The sequence below is a fragment of the Tripterygium wilfordii genome, chromosome 16 (assembly GCF_013401445.1).
Source record: "Tripterygium wilfordii isolate XIE 37 chromosome 16, ASM1340144v1, whole genome shotgun sequence".
Classification (NCBI taxonomy): domain Eukaryota; kingdom Viridiplantae; phylum Streptophyta; class Magnoliopsida; order Celastrales; family Celastraceae; genus Tripterygium; species Tripterygium wilfordii.
Genome location: NC_052247.1, coordinates 6,004,802 through 6,010,801, shown reverse-complemented (window position 1 = coordinate 6,010,801; position 6,000 = coordinate 6,004,802).

Genomic DNA, 6,000 nt, shown 5'->3' with positions numbered 1-6,000 from the left:
CGGCAACTAATGCTCAAATAGACCGTTTAACTCCTTTGTCTTTTTTTGCGACGGGTGGAGACCGACAAAAAAAGCCTTGAGATTAGGATTAATTAAATTCACCGTTTAGTACTAAACAAAAATTTTTATGTGAAAGAAGCATAAACAAATTTCATTCGTACATGCCACACTAAGACCAGTAAAACCTTGAGATTAGGGATCAATATTTGAAAGTGTATGAAAATCATAAACTCATTGAGATATACCGAGGAGTTATTTGAAAGTGTATGAAAGTGTATGAAAATCATAACTCATTGAGATATTTGAAAGTGTTATGATGAGATATAGATCCAATGGATAATCAAGATGAAATTATTATGAGTAACAAAGAGAAAAAAAAAATCCAAATTGTTCCTTGATTTCTTGGACATCAAACTCACTTGAAAACAAACAAGCCGCATGAAACCATTGATAAAAGAACAAACAAAACAAGTACATTGTATTCGACAAATCAAAGAAGACTTCTTGGCCCCATTCATAACCTCGATGTCGTTTCTTTATTGGTGTTTTTTGGAGTTACGTAACTTTTATATCCTAAATATCTTGATTGGTTAGACCACATAGTTGATTCAAGTCAATGAGTTATGAATATCTATATATACACACACACACACAACCAGGCATCATCTCCTAGACGTAAACTTTGAACCACTAAATGGAGAGGAAAAAAAAATAAAAATGGAGAGGAAAAAAAAATCTTAATCTATTTGACTATTATGTTCTTACTTGCCACATCCCTAGGTCGCCAAACAAGTCAATAACAAGCACTATGGCCTAGACGTACTTGTTCTCCACTCATAATATTATAAAAACCATAACATTTGTAAAATACAACTTACAAGGCTACTGAAAGAGGGGTATATTATTGTGCTTAAGTTTGTTTTGTTAAAAATATTAGCGAACACTAATTGAATGAAGTTTTAACATCTGTGATGACATGAAAATCTGGCTTAGTTTACGAACGTCTCAGAATGATCCAAATTAGACTGATTGCGACGACACTGGTAAGGTTTCTGGCTTGAAAAGATGAACAACATAAGTTAAGAGGCCAAAATTAAGGTTTTATCCTTAGGAAAGGCTCTCCGATGCTTAACTCAGCAAAACAGGAATGTGAAAACTAAGAACTCCGGTGATCAACACTCTTAGCCAAAGAGTATGAAAACTGTGAGTGAATAAATTATCTTAAAAAAGTACCTTTCTATAGTGTTGGAGTAGAACTCCTGTTTCCCATATGACTTAAAGAGACGTATGTGATTGTTCTCATTGTTTGGGTTGGAGTCTTCCTGTAGAAGTTGCTTTGCTTCTCTAACCGCTAATGGGGTATACCGAGGAGTTGTTCATCTCGATTTTGAGATGACATAACCTCCTTCTGTTCAGTATTGCCACATGTTCTGTTCGGATTGGCAACCTAAATACGTTATCATCAATCTGAAAATCTTAGTTGTGTGCATTTGTTGTAATAAATTGAGATATTGCGGAAATAAAAATATGGAATAATTTTTTACAGAGATTAAGGACAACAGAAGTTGAGAGATTGTGATATTCTATTAATTTCAGTTACAAATACAATAGCTATGGAGACTCATAAAGAGGAAAATGTACAACGATAATAAATAGGAAAATATGCAACGATCATTGTCGGGTATTGCGGGATGTGATGTCATGCATCATCTTCCACTATATTCCAATATTTGTTAATAAAACTAGTTGGAAACTCCTGCGATTGGCAGAAAGTAACAATAAAAATTCAAATGTTAAGTTTAACAAATATTATACTATATGAAATTTTTTAATATGTATATCTATATGTCTGTGGATGAGAAAAATAAGCAATGCCTACTCAGGATATCATGTGTCAAAGGAACAAAGTCTACGTACTGTAGTAGATTCTTGGAAGTCGTGCTAAGAATAAAAGATGAGAGAGGATAACTCTCATCAGCTCGCAGGGAAATATTTCAACCTAACGTCCAGAGACGTCAGGAGATCAGGATGATGATATTTGATCCAACCATGACATTCCAGAGATGATAATATCAACATCAACAACCAGGAAAGGTTCTATATCATTACCAATTGATGTGCCAATTATATGCATATAATTGTACATCCTTTTACATGTAATCTTGATTTGCTTAGAATAGTTTTGGAATTAATTCTGCCTAAAGAGTGTTATTTGCTTATTTCAGGTGTAGGGGCATAAATGGATAGAAAAGAGCTAATTCTGGAGTCAAGAACAAATCCGATCGATCGGGCTTGGTGTCCGATCGATCGGCCAGTCCCAGTTCGCGATATTGAAGATGTTTAAATGCGAAATTATCCTAAAATCAAGGGGGTCCATCTCAAAACGACACAGACTTCTTAGAAAAATAACTTTAGAGTTTTTGGGAGTATAAAAGCATAGATTTTTAGGGTTTTAGGAACTTTTGGACTTTGGAAGCAAAATTAAGGGTTTTGGAGACTTGTCTACAACAGCCATTGAAGCTTGAGCAAGGGGATCCAGGGGTTTATCTTTATTTCTTCCTTGTTCTTGTATTTAATGACTGCTATTTTAGATTTTGATTTGCATTCCTTGGTTATGAGGAACTAATCCTCTAACTAGGGGTCCTAATGGAACCCCTCTTTGAAGATTGAATGGAATTGATTGATTGTTCTTAAATCTCTCTTGTATTGTTGATTCTCTGTGGATGTGAGTATTGCTTTCAAATGCTTGATCACCATTTGAACGATTTAGAGCCTAGGTTGAGACCGGAAGGATTTGCCTAGGGTTGCAAGAATCCATAGAGAACATAGGTTGCATGAACCATAGGAATATAGGTTTATGACTTATGCAATCGTTAAATGATTTCCATTGTTCTTAATGGGTTTTCAATATATTAATCCGAGTGTTAGGAAGAACAGGGATTTATAGTGAAAACACTTTCGGTGTATCTAGGAATAGAACATTGAATAGGTTGGGAAATCGATTGTCAACAATTAAATTGGGAATTGGGAATTAATGAATCAATGGAGTTCAATTGGATAAGAGGTGGTGATATTTGGAACCCTAGTGTTTATTTCTCTTGAGAACTCAATTCCTTGTTTGTTGTTTGGTTACTTACTCAAATTGTCATTTACTTAGTGATCTCTTATTTACTTGTTTAGCATTAGATAAAATACAACCAACAATTCGCATTGCCATCTTAGTGTGATAATTACTTGGATTGACATTGAATTGAAATTGTCAATATATCTTCGTGGGAACGATACTCTATTCACTCTTTATTACTTTTGCGACTTGTCCACTTGCGAATAATTCACATCAAGTTTTTGGCGCTTAACAAATTCAGCCCCAAGAGAAGAAGAGGGACATTGATGAAATGTTTGCTAAGATGGCCGGGAGTATGGAGGCATTAGCCAATAACACAAACAACTTCATTAGCAAGACCGAGTCCGCATCACAAACTCAAGCATCATTGATTCAGAATCAAGGGGCTTCCATTAGAAATCTTGAGATACAAGTGGGGCAACTAGCTAATGCTTTATCATCTAGAGAAAAAGGGGGACTCCCTAGCCAAATGGAAGTGAATCCGAAAGGGAAAGATCATTGTTATGCTATTACTCTACGAAATGGGAACCTAGTGAAAACTACTGCAGATCTAGATGCTAAAAAAGCGAAAAAATTGAAAAATGCAGAATTGCAGGAAAATGCAGAAAAGGAATCATAGAGCCCAGATCCGATCGATCGGACACCCTTCTCGATCGATCGGACCCTAATTCCAGCTGAAGTTGAAATAGAGACAGAGTCAAAATCCGATCGATCGGCCCAATTTTCGATCGATCAGACAACTGTAGATCAAGCCGAAATCTCTGAAAAGTTGAATCAAAGCAAGAACGTGCAACCCCGGTATGTAGTTGAGTTGGATTGGCCTGATAGTTCAGTGCCAACACCTCCAGTTAAGGCATATGTACGTCCAATTCTTTGCACAAAGGTTGAAAAACACCAAGAAGGAGTCTCAATTCTCAAAATTCCTTGAGGTGTTCAAGAAGTTGCAGATAAACATACCTTTTGCAGAGGCTTTGGAGCAAATGCCTAGCTATCCATAGTTTATGAAGGAAATTCTTTCTAAGAAGCGGAGGTTGAAGGACTATGAGAGTGTCCAATTGACGGAGGAGTGTACCGCGATAGTGCAGCAAAAACTTCCAATTAAGAAGAAAGATCCGGGAAGTTTCACCATTCCTTGTACTATTGGTAGTATGTTGATTGAAAGGGCGCTATGTGATTTGGGAGCGAGTATTAATTTAATGCCACTATCAATAGCCAAGCTCATTGGTTTGCATGAAATCAGCCCCACTACAATGTCTCTTATTATGACGGATCGATCTATTAAACATCCCCGTGGTATCATTAAGGATGTTCTTGTCAAGGTGGATAAATTGGTTTTTCCAGTGGATTTTGTGATTCTTGATATGGAGGAAGATTCTAATACTCCAATTATTTTGGGGAGACCTTTCTTGCGTACGGGAAGAACTCTCATTGATGTGGAAAAAGGCACTTTGGTGTTGAGAATTGCGGATGAACAAGTCACATTCAAAGTGTTTGAAACCACCAAATACCCGGAAGACAGAGACTCTTGTTTTCGTATAGACATGGTGGATCATATATTGACTCAAACTTATGCCATAACTTCTGGCCAAGACCCTCTAGAGACTTGCTTGGTGAATTAGGATGCTCTAGAGTGTGGTGATGATGATGTGGTGGAGTTCATGCATTGCTTAGAATCTATGAAAGAGTCTAAACCGAGAAGATTCCAGAAATTTGAACCTCTTGGTGTCTTGCCTTCTAGACCACAACCAAGTATTGTGGAAGCTCCTACACTTACATTGAAACCTCTCCCTTCCCACCTTCAATATGCCTGCTTGGGTAGTTCTAATACTCTACCGGTTATTATTTCTTCAAATTTAATTCCGGAGGAAGAGGACAAGCTTCTAAGGGTGTTGAAGGAGCACAAAATGGCTTTGGGGTGGACAATAGTGGATATTCGGGGAATTAGCCCCACTATGTGCATGCACCATATTTTATGGAGGAGGACTATAAGTCTTCGGTGGAACATCAACGCCGATTAAATCCCAATATGAAAGATGTGGTGAAAACTGAAATTTTAAAACTTCTTGATGCGGGAATTATTTACCCCCATTTCGGATAGTTCTTGGGTAAGTCCGGTGCAAGTTGTCCCCAAAAATGGTGGAATCACGGTGGTGAAAAAAGAGAAGAATGAATTGATTCCCACCCGGACTACTACCGGTTGGAGAGTTTGCATTGACTATAGGAAGCTAAACAATGCCACTAGGAAGGATCACTTTCCTTTGCCTTTTATTGATCAAATGCTAGAGAGGCTTACGGGGCACTCTTATTATTGGTTCTTGGATGGTTATTCGGGGTACAATCAAATCCCCATTACTCTGGAAGACCAAGAAAAGACTACCTCCACTTGTCCTTTTGGCACTTTTGCTTATAAAAGGATGCCCTTCGGCTTATGCAATGCACCAGCCACTTTTCAGCGGTATATGATGAGTATCTTCAGTGATATGGTGGAGCACACAATTGAGGTATTTATGGATGACTTTGCTGTTTTTGGCTCATCATTTGATTCTTGCTTGAAAAATCTATCTATGGTGCTTCAAAGATGTGAAGAGACTAATTTAATGCTTAATTGGGAGAAATGTCATTTCATGGTACAAGAAGGGATAGTCTTGGGACATTTCACAAAAAGGCATTGAAGTGGATAGAGCTAAAATTGAGACTATTGAGAAACTCCATCCACCAACTTCGGTTAAGGAGGTGAGAAGTTTTCTGGGGCATGCGGGTTTCTTTAGGTGCTTCATCAAGGATTTTTCCAAAATTACAAAGCCTTTGTGTGAACTATTGTTGAAAGATGTCAAGTTCCATTTCACCAAGGAGTGTTTGGAAGCTTATACCACTCT